Genomic DNA, 27,688 nt, shown 5'->3' with positions numbered 1-27,688 from the left:
AAACCAACAAAGTAATTCAATTCATAGCAATCTTTGCTTTATTGCAGTGGTCTGGAACTGAACCCACAGTACCTCTGAGGTATGTCTGGGTATGTATTTTCTATAACAAAAGCTTAGAAGTAGGCAGTTCCAGAGTTTTTCTCAATAACTCAATATCATTATGTCACTACAATTACACTTAGAATTGTTTTATCACCTTTTTTCCCATGGTGGGTAAAATATAGTCACTTTGGGCCCATTACCACATCCTTATTCTAGCACATAAAGCAACAGAGAAGAGGCAGAATCTAAAATCTTCCTCATTGTGAGGTATTTTCTTTATAAGGCACCAATTCAGCAGAATTTACTATCTATTTCATTGGCTAAAAGGTGCCAATAAGATATAGTGCACATACCCTTCTTATTTTGAAATTAGATCATATACTAGGATAGAGTATCCAAGTAACTCCTGGATTTGACCTGGAAATCCTGAATAATATCTTTTTGGCAGTGTGAATAAACATTCTTGAATTAAGAATAATAAAGTTGGCCTCTCTTGCAATCCAGAATATTTTTAAATTGTGGCACTGATGGAAATATTAACAAATAAATAATATAAATACTAAATATAATGCAGTAAGGAAAGATAAGATGTTCACAGGCAAAAAGCTAAAGAATAGCTTTGCTGATAGATCTGTTTGGTTTATTTATAAATTAGGCAATGAAACAGTCATTTTATTAGCTAAACATCATCACTTGTAAGTAGTACATGGTTGTGTGCCTTGATTATCAAATGTTATTAGATCGTTAAAGATAAAATTATGCATATATCTGTAATTTATGCAGAACAAATACCAAAATAAATCTATAATGAATGTTTACATCATCATATTTGATTTATTTAATATACACTTAAAATGAAAGCATTTTAATTGCTTCTTCAAGCAGATTAGCTCTTCAAACAAACTAAATGGAAGAAGTTTTAAGATTATATTTATACATACATTTTTTTTATATGTTAGACACTTCTTTTAAGAAATTTCTTGTGTAATATTTTCAGCCATGCCAAAGCAACAAAATCATTTGTTACTAAACATAAAGCTTCTAACCTAAGTTCCTGCACAATTTTACTCTATGCATTACAAAAATAGCTATCAGCAGCACTTTTAATCCAAATGTGTTTCACTTCAGAATACATGTTGTTTCTGCACCATAATACAGAGAACAGTTTAGATTGACATCAAATTAAAATGGAAATCCTGAGATAAAGACTATTATTATTACCCTATAAAAACTGATGGGAATTGATGAGATCATAATGATTCAGTTAGTTTATTCATACAATAAATATATGTGGCATAAGTGGGTAGTGTGGTACATTAAACATAAATAATTCATCTTCTAAAACACATAATTTTTACCATAATATATGGTTGTGGATGAGATTGCATCATTTCTGATAGAAACTAATGAATAGGAATTCTCTACCTTTCCTGAAAATACTTATTTCCACATTTCACTGAAAAATGTTGATGATAAATCACACCATTTCTAAAATGCTGGTAGGTTTTTCTTAACCATTTTCAAGATGTGATTTTATTTTATTTTATTTTTTTAATTTATTTTTGGGACAGAGAGAGACATAGCATGAACGGGGGAGGGGTAGAGAGAGAGGGAGACACAGAATCGGAAACAGGCTCCAGGCTCCGAGCCATCAGCCCAGAGCCTGACGCGGGGCTCGAACTCACGGACCGCGAGATCGTGACCTGGCTGAAGTCGGACGCTCAACCGACTGCGCCACCCAGGCGCCCCTCAAGATGTGATTTTAAAACCAACTTAAATCTGCTTAGAGGTAGTTGAAGTTTCATTTTTTGATAACCTAAGGACCTGGCCCTCCATATTGTCTCTGCCTGAAACAAAATTATAGAAGAAATTCATGTTGCTTTCCAAAAATCTCAGATACTGGAGATGACCAAGATAGTTCCCAGATTTTGTGAAATTTGCAATCCTGGTGATCGCTCTTAAAATTTTAAGCCTCTGCTGAAGTTTATAGTTCTGTTTAAAGCTGTATTTTCACTTCTATTTTTCTCTGCATATCCAAATCCTAACTATCTTTTTTTTTTTTTTTTTAATTTTTTTTTTCAACGTTTTTTATTTATTTCTGGGACAGAGAGAGACAGAGCATGAACGGGGGAGGGGCAGAGAGAGAGGGAGACACAGAATCGGAAACAGGCTCCAGGCTCCGAGCCATCGGCCCAGAGCCTGACGCGGGACTCGAACTCACAGACCGCGAGATCGTGACCTGGCTGAAGTCAGACGCTCAACTGACTGCGCCACCCAGGCGCCCCTCAAATCCTAACTATCTTAAGACCAAACCCATCCCTGGTAGATGAGTCTACAATGACATATCATTTTTTTGAATTTCTACATGACCTATTTTCCCCTCCATGTATTTGATATTTGCTGATTCACATATCCTAAGGGAACGTTTCATGGCCAAAAGATCCTGAGGGAAAACATTGAGAGAGCAGAAATTATTTCTGTTATTACCAGGATTCATTTATCCTCAAAGACAGATTAGGTCACATCCTAATTTAAGAAATAAAGAAAAAGATGTCGAAAAAGGTAATGAAAGATATTTCACTGTGATTTTCCTTTATAATGGTTGAGTCAAGCTTTTCTCATTCAGATTTATAGTAGCAAATGATCACTTAACCTAATGAAAAAATGTCTATGCCTATATTATGTCTGAATTTTCTTTCTGAATGGTCCATAACAAAATATTGAGAAAGTGAAGCAGGGAATATAATGGTGACACAATTGGAGAGCATGCAATGAAACCTTTTGATCCATGAAGAAAATAAACCTTTTTAATTACATCTCCCACCCAAATCCATAAAAATCAAAAACAGTATATGGTAACTTCTGGGTTCAAGGTGAAAAGTCAATGTATTTCTTCCATGTTAAGAGACTACAATGCACAAGTTTCCCTCCTGACCCCCATCTTTGACCATGAATATCATAAACTATTATACCAGACAACGAGTTCACATAGTTAACCTTGTCCATCTAGTGTTTGGGACCATTCCAAACAGGTTGGACTTTTTGAATCACATTCAGTTGATATAAATAGATTAAGTAAATTATTTTTTAAATAAAATATACACTTACAAAAGTACATAAATCATGAATGTACAGCTTAATAAATTTTTACCAACTTAACATATCCATCTACCTAGTAAGCAGATCAAGAAATTAAGTATTATCATTACATCTGAAGCTTCCCACATACTAACTCCAATAATTTACAATCTAATGAGGCAGAAAAACTTAACTATAAAATTATCAAAAAATTGTTGTAGATAATTTATAAAATTCTACAAAATTTCATTTTTTATGATGCTGTATGTTATAGTATGTATAATTCAAATAGACTACATATACTATACAACATATATATTTTACATAATATAGATATGCTATATGTAATACCACGTTACATAACATATACGTGTTCTATAACATATTTATTTTAAATTTGTGATACTTTTATAGTTAAGTTTTTTTTAATTTGTTCATTAGATTTTTCACTTGTTTCATTAGATTTGTATTATTGATAGGCAGAAATTTTATTATTCATTGTTACATTTCCACAGGGAAGTAGTAACTGTGCTTTGTAGAAAATAATCAATGGTTATTGGCTTTTTACTTTTTCAATGAAATGCTCTGTAGCATTTTTACTTTGGGGATTGACTAAATTTTTACATGCTTTGTACTGCATTTAATATATTGCTGATGAAAAATGGTTTGTGAATTAATGTTATTTAATTTCAGGTTTTGAAAAACTATGATCTCCAATATAATTTTTCTTTATTATCACTTATGACTGCAGGTCAAAGTATGGCATATTGATAGTCTGTCTTTACAAATTGTTAAATTTTCAGCTCTATGTTATTTGTAATATTAGTATTGAACATTTAAGGAAACTTCAATTTCCAAAACTCATTTCAAAAGCTTTATGAAGTCTCTCAATGCAATCTCTAGAAAAAACAACCAAGCAAATGCATCCCTGATAATTTCTTTATGGTCAAATAGGATAAAAAAATTATGTTTAAAGTTATCCAAAGTGAAATTTTAAAAAATAAAACAATCACTTTAGTGGGAACCTATTTTAAATGATTATTAAAAATCAAAATACACACTTCACTCAAACTTAATTACAATTCTTGTATTGTTCTCCCTTAATACACTATGTTATGAAGCTTTCAACTAATTTTATTTAATTTGCAACATATTTGTTATTATTTCAATAGATCTTATTTAAAATAATTACAATGATATTTATGGAAAATAGTTAAACTTATAAGACCACAAAGTTAAACCACAAAAGACTGCAGAATATATCTCCAAAGAAAACATTCCCTCCCTCAGTTTTTATGTTAATTTTAGTTTTCTGAGATATCAAACATTCTTATCCAAATTTAGTTATATTTTGCATACTTTTTATTTGCTATATGCGAAAGCCATCATATACCTACTCATTTTATATTCTTTAAAATGATGTATGATCACATGCATTACTTGCATTCCACCATAAATTGTTAAAATTTTAAAAGGCACAGTTAAGGAACCAATAAAAATGTACATACAAATGAAAACAAATACAAGTAAGTTATGGGATCAGGAAGGCAGAAAGTGGGAGCAACAAGGATACATACAGTATTATACATAACAATATTAGTATAATACATAACAGTATTAGAAATAACTCAAAACATAACTAAAATGTGAATGGATTAAATGAAATGAATTAAATTAGAAAGTAAAAATAAAACTATACAGGGAGATATTCTATATATTTATAAGTAAAGACATAAGCCTAAATGAACCATGTATTATAGAACCATGTATTATAACATTTAGAGATGACAAAGCAACAAAAGTATCATATGTCAAAATTTGTGAGACACAATTGATGTTATTGTTATAGGGAATTTTCTACTCTATTATTCCAGAAGGTGGAGACAAAACCCAGAAGCAGCACTGATGCAAACATAAGGCGCTACAACAAAATGAACAAGCAACCTATTAAAGGGAAGAAGAATTTTGCAAATGTTGTATCTGATAAGGGGTAATATTCAAAACAGAGGAATAGCTCATAGAAGTCAACACCAAAAATCCCAAAAATAATCTAATTCAAAAGGAACAGAGGACTTAAACATTTTTCCAAAGAACACATACAACTTCTTCATTATACAATACAGAAACCTGTGGACAGCATGGCAGAATGAAGAATATAGTTTCAGGTGTCACAATCTTTAATTTGACTCTGGGATCAGCCCTTCCCTTGGGGTAAGTTATTTAACCTTTCTAACTTGCCATGTCATAATTTTTGTAATATTTAGAACGTTGTTAGAATCAGATGATATAACCTAACGGTTCCAGAATCAATAAAATAATGATTTTCAACAAATTTAGCCTCTTCTCTACGTTCATTTTTCTGCCCCCTATTATTTAAATACTGGTATTCACAGAGGATTCAAACTCTTCTTTAATTTTCATTGACACTCTTTCTGGGAAGTATCATACATTCTAGCATGGTTTATCCAATTAAGTACACAACATCCAAATTGACCACTCTCCCACCTTCAGACTAACTGCTTGGCATATATTCACCTATGGAAACGTTCAAATTGACAGAAACAAACAAACAAACAAACAAACAAAAATCATTATCTTGCTTCAAGGCCCATTACCTCTCAGGCCTTTTGTGGTCATTTGCTTTAATCCCTGCATTAAAGTAATTATTGGTTCTTCTTTTTTATTCTAACTTTCATAGTACAATAATGCTGTTGGATTCTGTTTTAAAAAAAAAAAAATGAGTTCCATATCAAGACCCTGACTTGGTCTTTGACATCAGCTCTCCATTTGAGCTGCCTAGCACCAACTTAAATATGTATGGATCATCTATTGTGTTGGGTTTTGAGGATACAGCACTGACCCAGCACCTGATCTTGAGTCCATTGGTAATTGCAATATGGTAGAAAGGCTTGACAGTAATAATAAATAGAAAGTAGCACTTGGGGGTCTAAACTAGTCTTGTAGTAAGAGAAGCCTTCCTGAATAAAGAAAACCTCAAGTAAAAGTTTACTTTTCTACTCTAACCTTTGACTACTTATTACTTAACTTTTTTTTTTCTCTTTTCCTTACCAGGCTTTAAAAAATCTATGGCCTTTTCACAGATCACGATATTTCCTGAAGTATTATTCATTCCTGTCTCAACTCATATTCTTCCTTCAAGATCCATTTCAAAATTCTACTGCACCTTGAAAATTTACGTGTTGTGCTCTTTTTTTTTATTGGCTTAAATTATAGCTTTCACTCTGAAATGCTCTTATTTATTTAAGATTTCTCTTCTAACACACTGAGGCAAAGGTCATGTAATTTCTAGATCTACAGAGCTTGTCATGGTTTCTCTCACTCAATAGGTGCTCAGGGACATTAATACCAATAACACACAATAATTACAACTAAAAACTAATATATTATGGGCTTATGTTGTGCCAGTTTAAGTGCTAAGGGTTTCGTATCCTGTTAAACAAGTTATATTCCCATTCCGTAGTTAAAAGAACAGAGGACAATGGAAAAATGAGAAATTTGCCCAAGTTCACAGAAGAGATAAGGATCAGATGGGATGGAACCAGGGCACTTCTAACTCCTGATGACTGGCTCTGAACCATTATGTATGCTGAATGAGCAACAAAAGTTGTTCAGGATCAAAATAGCTTACATAGAAGGGGCAATTCTAAGCCTACATGTCTGATTGACTCCTTTTCACTTTTAAACTACAGAAGGTGAGGTCTTTGAGGTAGTCTCTTAAGGTATTACCCCATCATTTTTCTTTGTGCATGCAGTATTTTTTACTGGGTTAGTGGGAAATCAGTCAATCTACATTATACTGTAGATTGAATTTTAAGAGAGAATATGAACCTTTTGTGAAAAAAAAATTTTACATTATAGCATTACCTTTGCACATCATTGAGATCCAGCGTAACAAAGTATTTATTCTATTCATTCACTTGTTAGATCTATGAGCATATATTAAGTTTCCACTTTGTGTCTGGAAGTGTCCTAGTCTTTGGGGAGTTTACCATCTAACAGGATATTACACACAAGTCACTATCTACAATAGAGTCTTAGGAAACTATGATGTAGGTATACACGGGTATAATGACATTTTCAAAAACTATTATCTAATTTAGCTGTGGAATAAGTCACCACAAAAGCCTTCATGAAACATTAGACAGGCAAAGAAGAAGGAAGGGGAACAACAGAGAATTCAGAAGTATGGTAAATAAAGGAACAGTCATATCAAAGAACTGCCAATGAATCACTGTAACTAGAGCACAGAGTAGATGTTGGAGAGGAGTGAGGTGTAGGCTTGAGAGAGGGAGGTTGGGTAATAATGAATCTTTCTTTTTTTTTTTTTTTTTCTCTAAAGACCTTGATCAGCTGATGAAGGAATTAAATAGAATAGGGGCATAATTAGATTTGTATTTGAGATAGAATCATGGGGTAAAGAATGGAACACATTTGAGAAAGCATTTTGGCTGCAATTACCATGTAAATGATGTTATTTGTTACCAAAAGAAGGATTATAAAAGAAGGAACAGGTGGAGGTGTCTGTTAGCTATCTTGATTATTACTCATGCCCCGAACAGTCACCTATGGCACACTCTAAAGAAATGGTTGTCAAACTATGGCCTAATGCCGAATAAGGACTGTTGCCTATTTTGTATGGACCATGAGCTAAGAATGGTTTTTACAGATGAGCATTTCCATTTAATTTGGTGATAGGAAACACTAATTGTAAAATCCAGTTTAACAGTATGTTGTCCTCCCACCCCTGAAAAAACAAAGTTAAAAAAAACACCCCCCGAAACCACAAATCTAATTAGTAGACAACTACTATAAAAATATACTCAATTGTTAACTGTATTTTGAAAACCATCAAATTATGTAATATTTTTTTAATAAAAGTACCTATAAGATATTCAATTTTGACTCTTGGCTTGAAAATCCTAAAATATTTACTATCTGGCCCTTTCCAGAAAAAGTTTGCTGACACCTTCTCTATAAAATAATTAAAATATTTAATTGAGGGATTAACAAAGTTATAGGCAAGATTAATAGGACTAACAGGAAAGGTAAAGCACTTGGGGATTATGAAGTAGAGAAAGTCATCATCATCTCATGGACCTAAAGGGCAATAGGAAGGAGACTTTATTGGCACTCAGTTGGAGATACAGTCCAGAAGTGAGGCTACTTCACAGAAGCCATGAACTTAATGAACTCAGATACTGGGAAACCTCTTTACAGCGGGGAAGAGTAAATCCTCTGACACATGTTGCAGAAATGATACCTTGATCTCTCTCTCTCTTTTTTTTTTTTTCAGTCTCTCACAATGCTCCCATTGGTCTAACACATCAGAGAGTCAGGGGGCAAGGGAGCCCAGAGTGATATTGAATTCATTGAGGTAAGCTTCCTAGGTCACAGAGTAAGGTGGAAAAGAATTGGGCCTGGATTTGTAGGGGCAAGGAGACAACTGCCAGCACAAAATGTAAAACACTAATAGGTATTTGGATGTGAGTACATGGAATGCAGAAAAGAAAACTGAATAGAGCACATACATTTTAGAAGCCATAGGTACTTTGGTGGTTATTGAATTTATTGATATAAGGCTTCTTAGGAAGAGTATTTCCAGTCAGAAGAGGATGTGGGCTGAAAACAAAACCATAAGTAACACAGTCATTTAATAAATAAAGAAGAATAGCTTGCAAAAAAGCGATAAAGAGGAAAAAATATTAAAAGCTAAAAAGAACACCTCCTTAAAGTTATTCTAAGAATTTAATAGCAACATATGATTTAATTGATTGCTATATAAATGCTGTGGTTAAAAGAAGGAAGGAAAATAATGTATGAATTCAACTGCTTTGGCTGAAGTGTGTGTGTGTGTGTGTGTGTGTGTGTGTGTGTGTGTGTGTGTGTGAATATAGGCTCTAATTTCAAAATAATTCTCAAATTCTACCATGTTTTGCCACCAGCATGGTTACCACCCTGCAGGAATCAACAATTCTTACTTAAGCTAATGCCAAAACAGATTCTCAATATCCACATATATTCTAAAATCTATTTACTCATCACAAAAAAGCTTGAATTAAATTTTAATATACATCACTTTACTCTTCTGAAACCCATTTGAAACTCTCTCATCACATTTTAAAAGTAGCCCAAATTATTATGGTTCTTCCTCAGAGAAGAATGCTTCTGAATTTTCAGTCTGAAGACCTCTTTCCATTTTATGTCCCTTACTTTTGTTTCATTCTCTTTAATGGAATTTACTACCACTTGAAACTGTATTATTTATTCATGTGTTTTCTTATTTATTTTCTGCATTTCCACTGGAACGAAGGCTGGTTGAAGATAATACAGTTCTCTCCTTTATTCATGGCTATATCTCCACTGCTTATGTATTGAGTGGAAGAATGAATTCCATCAGTGACAAGGGGCCTGATCAGAACATACATTATCCCTTTCAAATAAAAGTGCAATTACCCACATGGATTATTAGAAACATAGCTATATGAATTTTTTAGTAGGGTCTAAATACAAGGCAATAGGTGAGAAGAGGCTGAAGGTAAGAATAATGAAGACATAATGAAACCATAAAGATTCTGTGTTTTTGTGTCTCTATCAGCAGAAGATGCATCTATTTATGCTGAGGTTCCCATTCTCTCATGGCTAGTTTTCTGGTATTTCCTTCCTGGTATGCTTCTAGTACATGCAGACACAAATTTAAAGCAGTGTCACTTCGGATCACTGTGCCTTTTTACTGTCTTTGATAAAACTTTGCACCCTCTCATCCAGTCATTGGGTTTTGTATCTAGTCCAAGTGTGGAACACAAGCCACTTCCTTAATTTCCTGAAGGCCCAGTAAAGGACAAGACTGTAGTCATTAATGAATTTCAGCTAATGCTGTGTTCAGGGTCCCCTAGAATTAAGAATTTCTAATAAGTGAACCTCCGGGCTTCTTGTTAAATCCAGTTAGATAGCTCTATGACAGAAGGCCAATAGAAATTTCTATGTAATTACTTTTAGAGACCAAACTTCCAAATTATTTGGACCTCAAAAGCAAGAGCATCCTCTCTTTTGCAGATAAGTGTTTACATTCTATAGCAGAGATACCTCAAAGTTTCCTCAGGAAGAAACTCTTGTTCTCCTGAGAAAATACTTCATACCCATTAAGTCGTTGACTTCCAAAGACCAGAACAAAATAATCAGAGTAATTGATAGTGCCATTTCCCAAAGTCTATACTTTTAATATTTTAAATAAAATAATTTACATCAATTAGATTTTAAATAATATCTGGCCTAATTCATAGTGATGAAAAATGCATTTCTGACTCTTCAAGGGCACAGACTGGCTAAAGACAAACTTAAAATATGTTTCTCAAAAAAGCACATTAATATCTCTCAGTCTTCCGCTTCTGAATTCAGATTTATAGTGACATCTCACTTTTCTCCAAGAATAATAGGTAGGCACTTGCTTTAAATTAGTCTAAAAAAAGGCCCACCATGGTCATTTTTTCCAAAACCTAGGAATTCTCTTCCAGAAGTAATTTATTCTCTACCTCTAGACGCTGAAACTGCCAACAATTCATAAATGCCATTTCCCTCAATTTGAACATACAAAGAAGTTAATAAATCAATACATTTCTCACCAGCCACCTAGTTATACATATATCATATAGAATCACTTCCTACTGCTTAACAATCTTGCAGGTTCTCCTTTGCCTACTAAAATTTCAAGTCCTTAGCTTATTTCACAAGACATTTATAACATTTTTGCAACCAACCTTTCCTTTTATATCTCCTGCTACCACCTTACTATTCTAGTCACCACTTTGCCAAGTATTTCTTAAGTACGGTGTGTGAAGCATACCATGATGTTTGGGGACTGAGGATCGAGAAAACGTAAGCCCCATCCATGCCTTCAAAGAGCATAAGGTCTAATAAGTCATATGCTAGAACAGAGGTAAACGTGAAAGTTTTTGAAAACTGGAAAAACACTGTGATTAAAAAAATTTAATAGGGGATTGTAAACTAGTTTCAGGCTTTAGGGGAAATCTCACTGTAGAAATTTCCTTATCATGAGAATTAAAGAATGAGTAAAATTTTTCCATACTCAGTGCTTAGGGACTAAGAGGAAACAGTTCAAAGGGAGAAGGAATTTTTTGTGCTGTTACTTTTTCTGGCCTTCTTACCTTTGTAATTAGTTCTCTCTCACATGTCTTTGTGACCTTTTATAAAATGCAACCCCACTTTAAAAGCCTTCCCCAAATCCCAGCCCATCCCCCTTGGTGATAATTTCTTAAGGGTTGAGACTCTTACATGATGCATTAACCTCTCCAACATTCTTCCAGGTCTTGGTAGATCCCAGTAGGTGATAATAATATCAGTTAAATCAATGAGACATTTTCAGCCTCAAGAGATTTAGTTACCTGCCTAGGTCAAAGAGCAAGTTACTGCAAAGCCAGGATGAAACATAAGTCTTCTAATTTGGAATCCTGTGTTTTTTTTTGTTTTTTTTTTTAATTAATTTATTTATTTATTTATTTTTTAATATATGAAATTTACTGTCAAATTGGTTTCCATACAACACCCAGTGCTCATCCCAAAAGGTGCCCTCCTCAATACCCATCACCCACCCTGCCCTCCCTCCCACCCCCCATCAACCCTCAGTTTGCTCTCAGTTTTTAACAGTCTCTTATGCTTTGGCTCTCTCCCACTCTAACCTCTTTTTTTTTTTTTTTTCCCTTCCCCTCCCCCATGGGTTTCTGTTACGTTTCTCAGGATCCACATAAGAGTGAAACCATATGGTATCTGTCTTTCTCTGTATGGCTTATTTCACTTAGCATCAAACTCTCCAGTTCCATCCACGTTGCTACAAAAGGCCATATTTCATTCTTTCTCATTGCCACGTAGTAAGGAATCCTGTGTTTTTTAATCAAATGTCGTAGGCTATTTGTTTTGATACTATTGCCCTCATTTGCAGAGCTTTTCATTCTGGGGGAGACATTTTTTTTTAAATGGAAATGGAACAAGGAGTGTCCATTAAGAAGGTGAGTTCATCTGAAGTCATCTTGAGGTAAGAAAACACTGAAGTGAAATGCTTACTTTCTTCATTTTTGCATCCTTATTACAGGCAGTAAAGCTTTCTACATACTTCAGTAGGTCTTTGGGAAAAGTACTTAGATCGGCTTCCTCAGTTTCATTCCATTCTCCTTCCATTCAGTAACAAGAGAATTAATGTTAATTTGTAGCTAGAATACTACATGTAAATTAAGATTGGCCAATTAGTTGTACTTGTGTGAAAATCAGATGGCGACATGGCTGATAGTATCTTTCAGATGCTATAGGAAGATAGAAATGCTCTGGGAGAAGTGAGTGATGGCCAGAAATGGCCTATACATCATACTGCCCAGCTTCTTGAGTGTGGCACATTCAACCCTGACCTTTGGGTAGTAGTGGTGGTGGTGATATCTAAAAGTCAAAGGCCTAATGGCAGTGCCAACTTGTAGGCCTCTGTTCCTTCCAAACACAAGTCCCTAGATTCAATCATTTTCTGCTAAAAGTTCCTTGGAATTTTTTGGTTTTGTTTTTGTTTTCTAAGCAGTCCAGACTGATATAGAGTGTTCAATAACATTTGCCAGCAGATACACCTTTCAGAGATCTTAAATGATCTTTGTATCTTATTTCCTTGTATATTGCCCATAGTTCCATGGCTCTATGTTAAAACAGATAAGATGACACAGAGATTGTTGGATATTCCCCAAGGGCTAACACCAGGGAGTAAACTAAATCTGAACATCTTTAATGATTAAGAGGACTTCTGTGGATTTAAGAGTAATCTTTAAATGCATAAATAACAGTGATTAATCAAAATCCTTTCATAATTTCCCTAACTGCTTCTAATTTGTTAAGCTCTTCACATACTTTAGTACTTTAGAATTTTAAATATGATTCACAATTATTATGCACTTTTTTGACCTCTAAACATAATACTTAAATGACATTGACTGTCATCAGAAAATAGTCTCCTACTGCTTTCTAAATGCTGAGTCAAAGGTAGGGAAGTTATGAAAAATAAATGAGGTAAAGCCGAGATGTTTACTCTCAAAGCAGGAGGCACTAATCTTGTAACAATGCTCTGTTCCACTAGCATTGTTATTGCTGCCACATGGAGTGATTGATGGGGATTTAATCATTTTATCTAATAGCTCTGGGTATTAGAAAATGATATATGCTACACTACAGTTTTTAGAACATTCCAAATTTTTCCAAAAGTAAGAAATCAGGTATAGTGCTGAATTTTTTTTTCTTAACTTTCCCACGCCTAAAATAATGTTAAGGGTTCTCTGATATTAATTATATAGAATTTGAAATTATGTACCTTTATTACAGAGGACAAAAAAAGTAACTGAGTCCATAATATTAGATTATTCCATCTAACATATGAAATCAACACACTCCTAACTATGTGTTTTAAATGATGTGCATTTGAAATAGCAAGATTTCAGGGACACGTGGGTGGCTCAGTCAGTTATGTGTCTGACTTCCGCTCAGGTCATGGTCTCACAGTCCGTGAGTTAGAGCCCTGCATCGGACTCTGTGCTGACAGCTCAGAGCCTGAAGCCTGCTTCATATTCTGTGTCTACTTCTCTCTACCCCTCCCCTGCTCACTCTCTCTCTAAAATTAATAAACTTAAAAAATAAACTAAACGAAAATAAAATAAACAAGATTTCACTCGTATGACATTACATGGTTTAATATAAACTCTTGTAAACAATGGCAACATTTAAATGGTACTGGCCATATTCATTTTTACTTTAAGAACCATATTTTATTATAGACATTTCTTTAAAACACTAGGTTGTTAACTTATTTTTGGTCTGCTTAATAAACAAGCAAATAGTAACATACCTAATGCAATAGGCAAGAGAGATTGAACTCAACTCTGCTGAAGGTGGGAGATAATTTCAAAGCTGTGGTGAGCTAGTGGAAAGTAGGCCATTGTAAGAAGGCTGGTCAATATGACTAGGATATATGCATTTGCTAACTGGCCTCTATTGAATTAGGGTCTTACCCTCCCACAGAGACCAGGAGATGGAGGCTATATCTTTCTCAATGACCTTATTTCAAAGGGCTGGAGACTGGGATCTTTAAGGAAGGTCTTTAAGGAAGGTCTTTAAGGTCTTTAAGGAAGACATTCTAGTGTGTAAAACTGGCAAGGACTGCGAGATTTACATCTCAAAGGGACAGAAAGAATCTACGACTGCAAGTTCTCTAAAGTAAATGGTGTAATAAAAGGAAGGCCAGGGGCTTAGAGTCAGGAAGAAAACTAAAATTTAGTCCAGTTAGGGGAGTGCTAATACCAGAACATTTTGTCCACTAATCATGTGCAAATATAGCAATTGACTGGAAAATTATTATATGATTACCAAGCTGTGGAAAATGCCTATTAAAGAAAATAGGGCTTTTAGAATTTTTATTTTGAATATTTATATTTTTAAAAAGCAAAAAGACAACACTGATTGTACCAAACCTGAGCTATCACCAGTTCACTGACAGTTTTCTTTTAGGGTAACATTGTCACTTTTAAGTCACTTTCTTCTTTATTTACCATAACTTATTTTTTACCCTAAGGTATGCTGATCTGACAAATTAAGAATTTAAAGGCACATAGTAAGTATCTTTAAATTGTTTCTCACCTTCTGAAAACCAGAAATTTACCTACATTCATCAAGGGATTTCATATTTTGACACCAATGTAGGAAATGTATATTCCATGTATTTATCCTTGTGTTTGATTTGTGTGTTTGATTTGTTCTGAAACTGTGTTTTCATTTTAATAAATTACACTCTTTTCCAGTATTCTGGTTATTTTCTGATGGTACCAGTCTTTGCCTTATCAGTACATCTTAAATTATATGCTCACTTAATTATCTCTCCTAGATTTGTGATCTTAATGATATGAGATTTTGACATTTAAAATTGTAACTGTATCTGCATCACTTTTGTTTCTTTTGTATATTTTCTCTCGTTCCATTAATGCCCTGTTATAATCTTTCACCTCTACATTTTGAGGCATTTTTAACAAATGGGTTTGTGGTGTAAGCTTTCCCAGCTTCACAATTAAAGAATTACATGATTATTCTATTAATTTAACTTGGACAGAATCTATGATTTATGTCTGATACTTCAATTAAAGTACTTATTTTTATTTCTAAAATTTTTGAGAAAAATTTAATACTGTTGAGAATACTACATGAACACATTTTTCTGAGTACTCAGTAATAGCCAGGTGCCACAATAAGCAATTTACATGCATTACCTCATTCAATTTCTCAGAACTGGAGTATTATATTATTAGCTAATAGTGCCGTGATACCATTTCCACTTATTATTAGAGTCTGTGGTATTGATCCCCATAGTTTGGAATGCAAAAATAAAATCACATTTGAGGCTTGCTAAAACACAAGTTTCTAAATGCAACAAATAAGATTTAACTCCTATCTCTGGAACTTAAATGTATGCATCTTTTACTTGACCCCAGGTGATTCTGAAGCAAAAGAAATTCTAATTGATGAGGGAGCATAAAGCAAGCTGAGGGCAAAGTACAAACTAGCACACCTCTCTCCCCCAAGATTGGATAGGTGTGATATTCCTCAGGCACTCCTGGCTGCCCAAGAACAAAGGAAAGAAAACAAATGGTTAACTGATAGAGATCACACTCATATAGGACACAAGACATGGGCCTCCATCAATTTACAAATATCTTAGTAAGTTACAAGAAAAAGGCAATCTTATCAATAGCCTGATCTCCAGAAACCTATAGACTCAGTTTCCTGGAGCCCCAATATCACTCCTCCATGGTGATATTAGGAACAAAGGCAAGAAGGAAATGGCAGGTAAAATTAAATTTCCTTTTAACCTGCAGCCTATTGACAAATACTTGAGGCAAATACAGAGTATAACATTTCTCCAGGAACTGCCTACTGTCTTAATGTTAATGTTTTGCTAGAGGGAAAAACAACCTTAGCTTGACAATAACTAGGCCTCCAGTATCCTGTGAGTCTTCTTTAGCATATTAAAATGTCTTTGGAAACTTGCCCTTGACTTTACCTCCCCAACTCCATAGTATATAACCAGTCACTCTTCATAACCCCAGTGCAGCTTCTTCTGCCCATGGTCCTGTCCCTGTGCTTTAATAAAATCACCTTTTTGCACCAAAGATGTCTTCAAGAATTCTTTCTTGGATGTCAGCTCTGAACACCCCCATTACCCCAAAACCTCATCATAATCAGCTCCTAAGGAAAACAGTTCTAGGAAATAATTTTAAGATAATTTTAAGATAAATTAGTTGATCAGTTCTCTAAAGGATTTACATCAAGTATAAGAAATAGCACAGATGTAATGTCATAGTCTTATATTATTTGTCAATATTCTCTGTGGTACTTATGCTCATTAATGTTACAAATACTTTGATGAAAATATTTTTAATTTCTTTCAAATTAAGCATACTTGAAAGAAAATGTAGACATGACTTTTATTCTCTCCTAGGCTTTTCATCCTGAGATTATTTGGTACTAAGTATTACATTGTTAAATTTCACCTTTTATCAGTCAAAATCAAGACATTCGCCTTTAAAAATGAATTTACTATGTAATTTCTTCAAATATAACCTGGAAAAACCTCATTGGATTGATTTTACATTATTTGAGATTCTCATGTGTTTATCTTAAATGATTTAAAACTGGTGTGGTGGTGAGTGTGTGTGTGTGTGTGTGTGTGTATGTGTGTGTGTGTAGGAATAAAGTCTTAATTTCAGCAACAGAAATGAACGCTGTTCACTTACTCAATTCAGTTGTTTCCATATTCCTTCTAAGTAAACTTAATATACCTGCACTGAATATCTTTAAAATTCATATATTTGGTTCCAATTTTTCTTACTTTTTCAATTAGAAAGAAATAGTTATGTAAGAGGCATACAAGCTATTCTTTTCCATACTGGGGATTTCCCTCTGGGAAAGAAAGAAGATGACATAACATATTCACCAATCTGTACAAGATGATAGGTCTACTGGCAAACACATTAATGGTATTTTCTAGTAGTAGAAATTTTTTTTATGAAATGCTTTTAGAGGGATGCACCTAGTCTATGATTGCTTATGGTAGCCTGTAATGTATAGATTTATGGAACATGGCTCTCCAGAAAATGTCATAAAAGCTATGCAACTATATGTTTATAAAATGCAGATGTTGCATGATCAAAATATCTCTTTCCTCTTAAGCAATTTAGATGCATGCATTAGTTAGAAAACACACATATAAATCTTGGCCAGCATACATTTGGATGTACCAAAGAAGGACCTGCATAGCTATGGTTGGTAGTCCTTGCTTTCTTTCTGCTTCACTAATGACTTGTAATTACTTGTGTTCTTGATATGGAAGATCACTGATTTGTATGAATCTGATTTGAAAATTTAATAATTTGTGTTTTCTCATTCATCATACATGATTTCTACACCAAATGGGCATAGTTTCCAAATGATCTTGATAACACATTATTAATCAGAATGATAGTTTATTATATGAAGGTACAGAAATTTATCAGGTTAAATATATATATTTATTCATATTTATCAATATTTATATTTATACCTATATATTTTGTCTCTACAAATGTTTTTATGTATATATATATATGTGTGTGTGTGAGTGTTTGTATGCATAGTTACAAAGATACATGTTTATGTATATATAATATATACTTATATTTTATATTATGAATATGTATGTTTCATTATGGACAATAAAATATAATAAGTAGATTGTTTGAGAATGTGCATTTAAACAGATATAATTAAGGGAAATTTTGAAGATTTTAGATATTTGCAACCTAAAATTAAAGTGTTGGCAAGGACAGTTTTGGAATCAGACTAAGTCTCAACCTTTCTTGCTAATGGAATGAACTAAACCACATGCAAGGAGGTAATTGGGGCAAATAGTGCTTCAACTTGAAAAGGGATTGGGGTGGAGATATTTCATTAGAGATTAAAGAATAAGATTACATTGGGATGGGCATTAAAATTAAGGACGTGTGCTTATCTTGCATAATTGGCAGTATCTTGTGTGCTTCAAATGCCTGTCAGCATCCTGGGGTTCTACAACCAGCAGTGACAAACAAGTGGTCATCAATCCTCATTTCATTTTCTTAACTATCCTACTTGCTGCCTTTAACACATAAAAGGGAACTTGAACATGGTAAATTCAGAGCCCAGTGTTTTGATACCTACTCTTTTGATGTATTCTTTTTAATTAACATAAACTGTTGATAATTTTAATGATTTCTTCCTTAATTCCTATCCATCCTATTTCCTGAAAAGGATTGGTAAGACTAAGAGACAAATAATGGCACAAATTCATTTAATTTTTTTTTACCTTAGTAAATGGAGTTAATAAACTTTGACAAACTTGGACATATGTAGAAAATAGCATCTCATAAGAGAAGTGCTGTTATGAATTCAACCTAGAATAAATTAACAAGCTAAAAATTTTTTTTTTATTTAAAAAAATTTTTTTTAATGTTTATTTATTTTTGAGACAGAGACAGAGCATGAACGGGGGAGGGGCAGAGAGAGAGGGAGACACAGAATCGGAAGCAGGCTCCAGGCTCTGAGCCATCAGCCTAGAGCCCGACGCGGGGCTTGAACTCACGGACCGTGAGATCGTGACCTGAGCTGAAGTCGGATACTTAACCGACTGAGCCACCCAGGCGCCCACAAGCTAAAAATTTTTAAATAGCCATATAACGGAGGTATAAATTTTCTTCAAGTATTGTGATCATAAGAAATTTTATTAATCACAGAAGAGTGATACTACTTTAAAACGTGTGATTCCCCCAAAGTTTGTCTAAATCTTTTAAGAGGTATTACTCCATAGAAGTTAAATTAAAAAAAAAATTATATAAAAAGTTTTTATATAAAAGCATGTTACACAAAACATCACTCAGGATTGTTATTAGTGATCATGAACTGTTTGGTTTTGGTCCATGATGACTTTTTTTTCCGTTTATGAGAGACAGGGGGCACAAGTGAGACAGGGGCAGAGAGAGAGAGAGAGAGAGAGAGTCCCAGGAAGGGCAGAGAGAGAGAGAGAGAGAGAGAGAGAAGTAGGGTTCACTTGAAGCAGGGTTCATGTTCACCTGAGGTTGGGCTCATGCTCACCCAGTGCGGTCTCAAACTCATCAACCATGAGATCATGAACTGAGTTGAGGTCAGATGCTTAACAGACTAAACCACTCAGGTGCCCATAGTCCATGATGACTTAAGTGCAGAAATGGAAATTAAGTATTCAGAACCTTTTACAGCAATTTACATCTGTGCAACAGCCTAGCATGGGATCAGTGGGCTTGTCTTATTGAACCAGCTATAGTATAGACCAGTTAGCATGCTATCAAAGTCATAGGTTGTAGAAGGATGCTTTAAGGTTAGTTTGCCAAATGTTAAAAAAAAAAAAAGACATAGAAAAAAACAATAAATTATTGCAACTATTTCACAGATAATTTAAATTTAACTATGAGGTTAGTAACTGATGAAGGATTGAAGATGGACTATGAAGTGTAACAACAATGAATACTTCTTGAATACAATTTAAGTGAACATTTTGTTTTTCCTTAAATTATATTAAAAATCTCCTTCCAGTTCCCAACAGATTGGAAATGAAAAAATATAATATATGTAAATTGGTTATGGAACACATAACAAGAAGCTCTGAGTTACAGCAGTTTGTGGTCCCCTGAATCAAGGCAGCAAAAGATCTCTTGAGGTTAGCTTGGATCCATTGCACAAGAAAGCACTGGGACTTTTCTTTTTCTCTTTCTCTCTTTCTCTTTTTCTTTTCCTTCCTTCCTTCCTTCCTTCCTTCCTTCCTTCCTTCCTTCCTTCCTTTCGGAAAATAAGAGCTAGGCCTAATAGCTAAATGGGTGAAAATATGATCAGATCAGAAGTGATTGATCTCCAATAAATGTATTATACATATTAACCACTTCATTACTTGATTACTTTCATGAATAAATAACCTATCACATATGTGAATCCATTATTTTATTCATTAAGAAAATAAATAACACTGGTCATCAGCAGTACAATTGATGGGTATATATTCTAACTGAAAACAGATATCATTACCTTCAATGACTGAAATATTCTCTAGGAAACATTTTAAATGTTGGATTTTAGAGGATCTCCTTATTAATAATAACTTGTTTTTAATACTTGAACAATTTTCTATGGGAAAACTATATATAATTTGTAAAGTAAGTAGGGGAAATTACTATCAAGTTTAATATTTCTAATATAAAAAAATCTTAACTGATGGCTGTAGAGATGGGAGATAGACACATTTTGATGCATCTCTTTTAGTATGTTGTTAATGAAGCTATCAGGGTTATTGAGAAGACTGGGATCTGTACCATTTTTTCCTACTTGCACCAATTTCTAATTTTTAGGTCTCCAGAGACAAACCATATTTCTAATTTAGCTGCTTCAAGCATAGAAATGGCATTTATAAATTGGTACACAATCTGAAGATAAACACTCCATCATATTGTGATAGATAACTCAAACTTTAATTACTCAGATAAAACCACTTTCATTAAGAAACATGTTATATATTATACAACCAAATCCCTTCATTAAATTCTATTAACACAATTAATAAGCAATTCACCCAATGCATTGCTCTCTTTATCACTGGTTTACTTTGAATTATTAAACAAACCTCTGAGTAGAAGCCCCCATATGAATTTCAAATACCACTTATTTATTTAACCAATATATACTACACATAATACCTTATTTGTATGCATGTAAAAAAAATTCCAGTATTTGTTTATCTTTCAAGGACAATGGAATCGCCTAGATTTAAATTCAGCGAATAAATTGTGCTAAGGAATAGAAAGAAGAAAATAAATTCAGATGCCAACTAAGTGGTGACCTTCACCTTCTCCAGAGACCCTAGGCACCCTGGAGAAAAAGATACTGAAACTTTGCTTTTACTGGTACAGCACTGCTATTTATTAAGTATCTCAGAATCAGGGTTTGTGCAATTTAAATTTTAACCTGTGATCTCTGTAGTTTGGTGTACTTTAAAGGCAGGAAAAACGAATTGGGCTACAATAATTATGTTTTACAACTTTAGATCAGATCCAACTCCCAACCTCAAGAGTTTCTGATATCTCTCATCCCATTCTTTGCTTCCTCACTTAAAATGTCAGTATTCCTTGTGAAGAACAAAGCACATTGCTAGAAAATGCAGTACGGCCACAATAGGATGTTCTGAGTGGTCCAGTATAGTTGGAGATAATCTACACGTAGCTTGTTTTACCAACCTGGGACATAGATTTTTAGACAAAAAGTTGATGGTTTTCCAACCAAAAAAATATACTGAGTTAACTAAAAGAGGAAGACAAACTGATACATACTATGTTGTCTTTTTTCTTTATTTACAAAATGGGGAAAAAAACAATTTTTATCAACTTTGGCATATCTCTGACAAATTTTGCCCCATCTTTAACTTTTCCCAAGATTAAATAGGCTTTAACAAGATATTGTATTTTTACATCACCAAGTTTTAATGACATAGTTTTCAGTTGTATAACACACCATTAGGACTGAATAAAAAAATTAGAAATTGTAGTTTTACTTAAAAAAAAAATTGCTGTCAATTCCACATTTGAAGTTAAACTGAAGCTTGAACTCATTTAAAATTAAACTCAAATTTGAACCTCATGTAGAGCATAAATTAATCATATATACTCATCTGTTCCATATAAATACTTAAAAAAATACGTGTGTGATCATAGGAGTATCTCCAATTCAAAACAACAAAATACATTCTAAAACGTTTGATATTGAGTTTAACATGCAAAATTCCTATAAAGGCAAATGAAATAATCCTCAAAATGTATTAAATTGTAAAATATTAAGAAATGCTAGCTTTTTTTTTTTAACTGTAGGGGAAGGAAACATGAACACAGATCATTAAAATTTGGTCCTGATCACTCCATAACTTTCTAACTGAGACCAAAATTTTGCTGGTTGGCCTTCCCAACTATAACAGCCTAAACTCAATGATGCTTTTCTAGAAGTTTAGATATCCAGCTCAAAGAGCAGAGTGAAGGAATTAAAATTAGGCTGGAACTGATTTTGATCTCTTAACTTCTCTAGTAACTGCTATATTTAAGAAAGAACATTACCTGAATTCCCGGAAGGATTTTTAAATGACCAAGTTCATAAAAGACCAAGAAAAAAAAAATGGAGAGTCCTTTGAAATATATTTTATCAATTTGTCTTTACTTATTTTCTACATCTCTAATCAACAATAGAAAACAGTGATTAGCTGTCAAAAATTCCTTTTGTAACTTGAAAGACTGAAAAATGATAGAGAATATCAACAAACATTACAGTTAAAAAAAAGATGAATTAAGACCATTTTAATTGTTAAAAATTCAAAGTTGATTCTCTTTCCTATCAAGTTACAAATTATATGTATTACATTATTATATCATTTTGCATTATGTATATGTATGATATTACATATTTATACATACACATTTTCATGTAAATAAACTGTCAAGATTTAATATCAGGAAATAAATATCTAACATAAACTTAATTTAAGTAAAAGGAATATGAATTAATGTGCTTCTCTTTGCCTTACATATCAAAAATTCTAAAATTGAATACTTTAGGTAGAAACTTAGTTCCCAGGTAACTTGCACATATACTGACATACCCACAACGTACGAAAACAATTTTTAAAAGTATATTATTATATAATGTTTTTAGTCTTAAGGTAATAATTAAATTTAAAACAAAAGTTGTTCATATGCAGCTAACTTTTTCAAGATTTGTCTTCTTTTTATTCTCATTGCTAGAATATTTTCTATGTGTTTTAAGACTGAGATGCTTTTCATATATTGATAGTCACTGAGCTTCAAGGTGAATCTTTAGTGTTAATATAAATCCTATTACATCCTGCTTCCTTAAATCCTTAAACACTATACTATTGCAGTCTACTCTTTTCTCAGTATATCCCAGTCATGATATTACTCACTGTTTTTCAACCACATGAATCTCTATCATAATTTCATCCGAGAAACCTCCATTTTATTCCAAAATTTCCTTTTATAATCCAACTGTTGTCAGTTCTTACCTAGAAATTTTTGTAATAAACCATTTTGTACAAAAATCTATATTATTTTTTTCTAATGAGTGATATTAGGCTCAATAGGAAAAATAGTCACAACTGGTTGAAGTTTATAGTCCCAAAGTTTTCTCTTACAAGTTCTTTAAAAAGTTTTAAAGCAAATCAGAAGCAAATAAGAAGCAAATCAGAATATCAGCAACATTATAGAAAAAGGATTATGAGTAAATGCAAACTAAGGACCACAACACAATATTTTGGGGGGCTTTTTGAAACATTCTAAATCAATACCAATGTGTCAATATTTCTGTACATCTTTAGAAAGGGGAATGTCAACTTTTGCTTCAATAATTTTGTCATTTTCATAAGAAAATTAGAGTCTCAGTAATACACTGAAGACTTTTGTGCCTAGCCAAGATATAGTAAATGGTACAAGATACACGTTTTCACTGAAAACAACCAAAAATTGAACACATAAAGGGACAATGATTATGGAGAGGTGAAAAGGAAATAAGGCATTATATTTATTTTTTTGAGAGAGAGAGCATGAGAGAAAGAGAGCATGCTCACACATGTGTGTGCAGTGGGAGAGGGGGGCAGAGAATCTGAAGTGGGCTCTGTGCTAACAGCAGATAGCCAGATGCATGACTCAAATTTACAAACTGTGAGATCATGACCAGAGATGAAGTCAGACACTTAACCAACTGAGCCACCCAGGTACCCCATCAGGTGAGTACTATACTATGATCTCTCCAACTTACTGCCATGAGAGTATTTCCAGGCACAGGAACAGGATACTCATATAAAGCTGTGAAGAATCTCTGATATAAAGAGATGAAGTTGAGATTCTGGAGAAAGGCAAAGAAAATTTGTAGGATAAATCCAGGAGAATAAAGTACTGTGCAAATAGAGAAATTTAGATCAATATGAAGGGCTTACATCGACTATCTAGCAGAGTAGTGATTATTGTATACATCAGAGAAAGGTAACAAAGGGCAGATAAATAAATGTCTGAGAGGAATAGATAGACATCAAGTGTCCAGTGCTTATGCAGGGTGGCATGTTCCTATTAGAAAGTCTAGGAAACTACAATGAGATGTCACCTCACACCTGTTAGAACAGCTAAAGTCAACAACAAAGAAACAACAGGCATTGGTGAGAATGTGAACAAAGAGGAACTGTCTTTCATTGTTGGTGGGAATGCAAAATGGTACAGCCACTGTGGAAAACAGTAGGAAAATTCCTCAAAAAGTTAGAAATAGAACTACCCTATTATCCTGGGTTTCTACCCACAGAATACAAAAATGCTAATTCAAAGGGATACATGCAGTCCTATGTTTATTGCAGCATTATTTACAATAGCCAAGATATGGAAGCAGCCCATGTATACATCAATAGATGAATGGATAAAGAAGAAATAGTGTGTATATATATATATATATATATATATATATATATATATATATACAATGAAACATTATTCAACCATAAAAAAATGAAATCTTTCCATTTTTAACAACAGGGATGGAGTTAGAGAGTATAATGTTGAGCAAATAAGTGAGTCAGAGAAAGACAAATACCATATGATTTCACTCATATGTGGAACACAAGAAACACATGAGCAAAGAGAGGGAGGGAGAGAGGGAGAGGGAGGGGAGGAGGGAGGGAGAGAGGGAGAGGGGGAGGAGAGAGAGAGAGAGAGAGAGAGAGAGAGGCAGGCAAATCAAGAAACACACTCTTAACCCTAGAGAACAAACTGATGGTTACCAGAGGGGAGGTGGGAGGGGTGGATGGGGATTAAAGAGCACACTTACCATAATGGGCACTGAGTGATGTAGAGAATTGTTCAATAACTACAGAGGTGCCTAGGTGGCTCAGTTGGTCTTAATTTTGGCTCAGGTCATGATCTCATGGTCATGAGATGCAGCCCTGCATTGAGCTCTGGGAGGACTGTGGAGCCTGCTTGGGATTCTCTCTCTCCCTCTCTCTCTCTCTCTCTGTCCCTCCCCCACTTGTGCTCTCTCTCTCACAAAATAAATAAATAAACTAAAAAAATTGTTAAATCACTATATTGTACACCTGGAACTAATATAACACTGCATGTTAATTATACTGGAACTAAAATAAAAAAATACGAAACACTATAATAAAGAGTTGGAAACCTCATGATTCATGGAGCAGCGGATGAAGTACATACACGGGTCTTGTCTCAACAACAGTGAATAATTAGCATTAGAATAAACATAGCTCTGTTCCTGCCGCCAAATCTTAAAAACAAGAATCAAAAACAATGGACTGTTTTTAGATAATTAAACTATATCTCAGAACAAAAGTCATAAAGATCCATTGGGGAAAACAAACACAAAAACAAATTCCAGGAAGGGCAAGGGTAAAATTCACCAAGTACAACAAATAGAATCTAATAAAAGATTGACAGTGAAGCAAAGATTAAGAAAATTTGACCAATAATGAGGAAAATCAACAAAGTGATACTGACTCAGAACTAAATCAGCTGTTAAAATTAGCAATGACATTAAAAGTTGCTGAATCACATATACCCATAAAAATTTACAGTGACATGAAAAAAATATTTTAAAAGCTCCAACTTAAATATCCACACATTAATACCATATTGTCTTTGATGAAAAACATACTAGATATATTAATGGCATATTAGAGATTTTAAAGAAAAAATAGTGAACTTGAAGATATAGGATTAGAAATTTAGAAAAAGGCAGAAAAAAATTGAAAAATTAGATATCACTAATGGGCCATAAGAAAACATTCAGTTGCCTATGCATGTAGTTGGAGACCTCAAAGGAGAGAAAAAGGAGAACACAAAAAAATTTGAGGAAAATATAGTGCAAACTCTTCCCAATTTGACGAAAACTATCAACCTACAAATCCAGGACGTTCAACAAACTTAGAGCACAAGCAACATGAGGAAAATTATATCAATGTGCATTGTAACCAAATCATCCAAATCATATGACAAACATAACATTACAAAAGCATCTAATTATGTTCAAAAAATTAAAAATGAAGATTCCAGCAGAATCTTTTTTAGAAACTGTCCAAGGAAGAATGTTGCAGCGCAACATTTTTAAGGAAATGAAAAAAAGAAAAAAGAAAACAAATACTCATGATCTTTATGCCTACTGAAATCTTCCATAAATGAAGATAAAATAAAAACCTTTTCTGACATACATACGCTGAAAATTTGATTACCATTTAGCCCACACTTTAAGAAGTGTTAATGTCTGTCAGGCAAAAAGAAAGTGACAGCAAATGGAAATAGGGAGCAACACAAAAGAATGTAGAGGTCCAGAAAGAGTAAATCTGTAAGTAAATAAATGATTTCTTAATATCTAAATATTTATTTTTAAATAACTGCCTTTATAAAGATAATTTATTGTGAAATTTATGAATAAATAAAATACATGATAAAATTATCACAATGGTTGGAAGGGAGAAATGGAATTTTAATACTGTAAGATGTTTATACTTTAAGTGAAATGGGATAATACAACTTGCAAATAGATTGTTATAAGTTAAAATATGTATCACAGATGCTAAAATAACCACTTTAACATAACAAAACAAATAATTTAGCTAATAAGCCAACAAAGGAGACAAAACTGATCGTAAAATTACAATAGATGACAGGAAAAAAACAACAGGTAGCTTAAATATTTTTTTAGAAAGAAATATGAAAAACTTAAATTTAACCATATCAATGATCCCATTAACTAAAAAGGGTTAAATACATCGATTAAATGTCAAATATTGTCAGTAAAGATTAAAAACTAAGACCTGTTTATATGCTTCTATTAAGAAATATACTTCAATATAAAGAAACCAATAGGTTAAAAGTAAAATGTTGGGAAAAGATATGATGCTAACAATAGTCAATAGGAAGCTGAAATAGCTATATTAAAATCAGATAAAATTGATTACAGAGCAAAAATTATTTCCACGGATAACAATTTTATTTCATAATGATAAGTCAATTCTTTAAGAGGATATATAAATCTTAAAATTGATGTGCTTGAATAACAGATTCAAAATACATGAAGCAAAAATTGATTTAACTAAAAGACAAAAATACAATTTTGTTAATGATGTCAATATTCCTCTATCAACATGCTAGAACGTATAGATAGAAAATCACCAAGAACAAAAGAGTTGAGAGAAGGAAGCTGGGAAGAAAGCAGACTAGGAGGACCCTAGGCCAGCCTCATCACAGGGATAGAGCTAGATAACGCTCACATCAGTGTAAATAACCCAGAAAATGATCCAAAGACTTGCAGAACCAACTCTATAACTGAAGGTAGCAAAGAGGCCACACTGAAGAAGGTAGGAGGGGTGAAGAGGTGG

The sequence above is a fragment of the Neofelis nebulosa genome, chromosome 1, assembly GCF_028018385.1.
Source record: "Neofelis nebulosa isolate mNeoNeb1 chromosome 1, mNeoNeb1.pri, whole genome shotgun sequence".
NCBI lineage: Eukaryota > Metazoa > Chordata > Mammalia > Carnivora > Felidae > Neofelis > Neofelis nebulosa.
The sequence above is the reverse complement of the archived record's forward strand: the minus strand, read 5'-3'. Positions refer to the sequence as shown.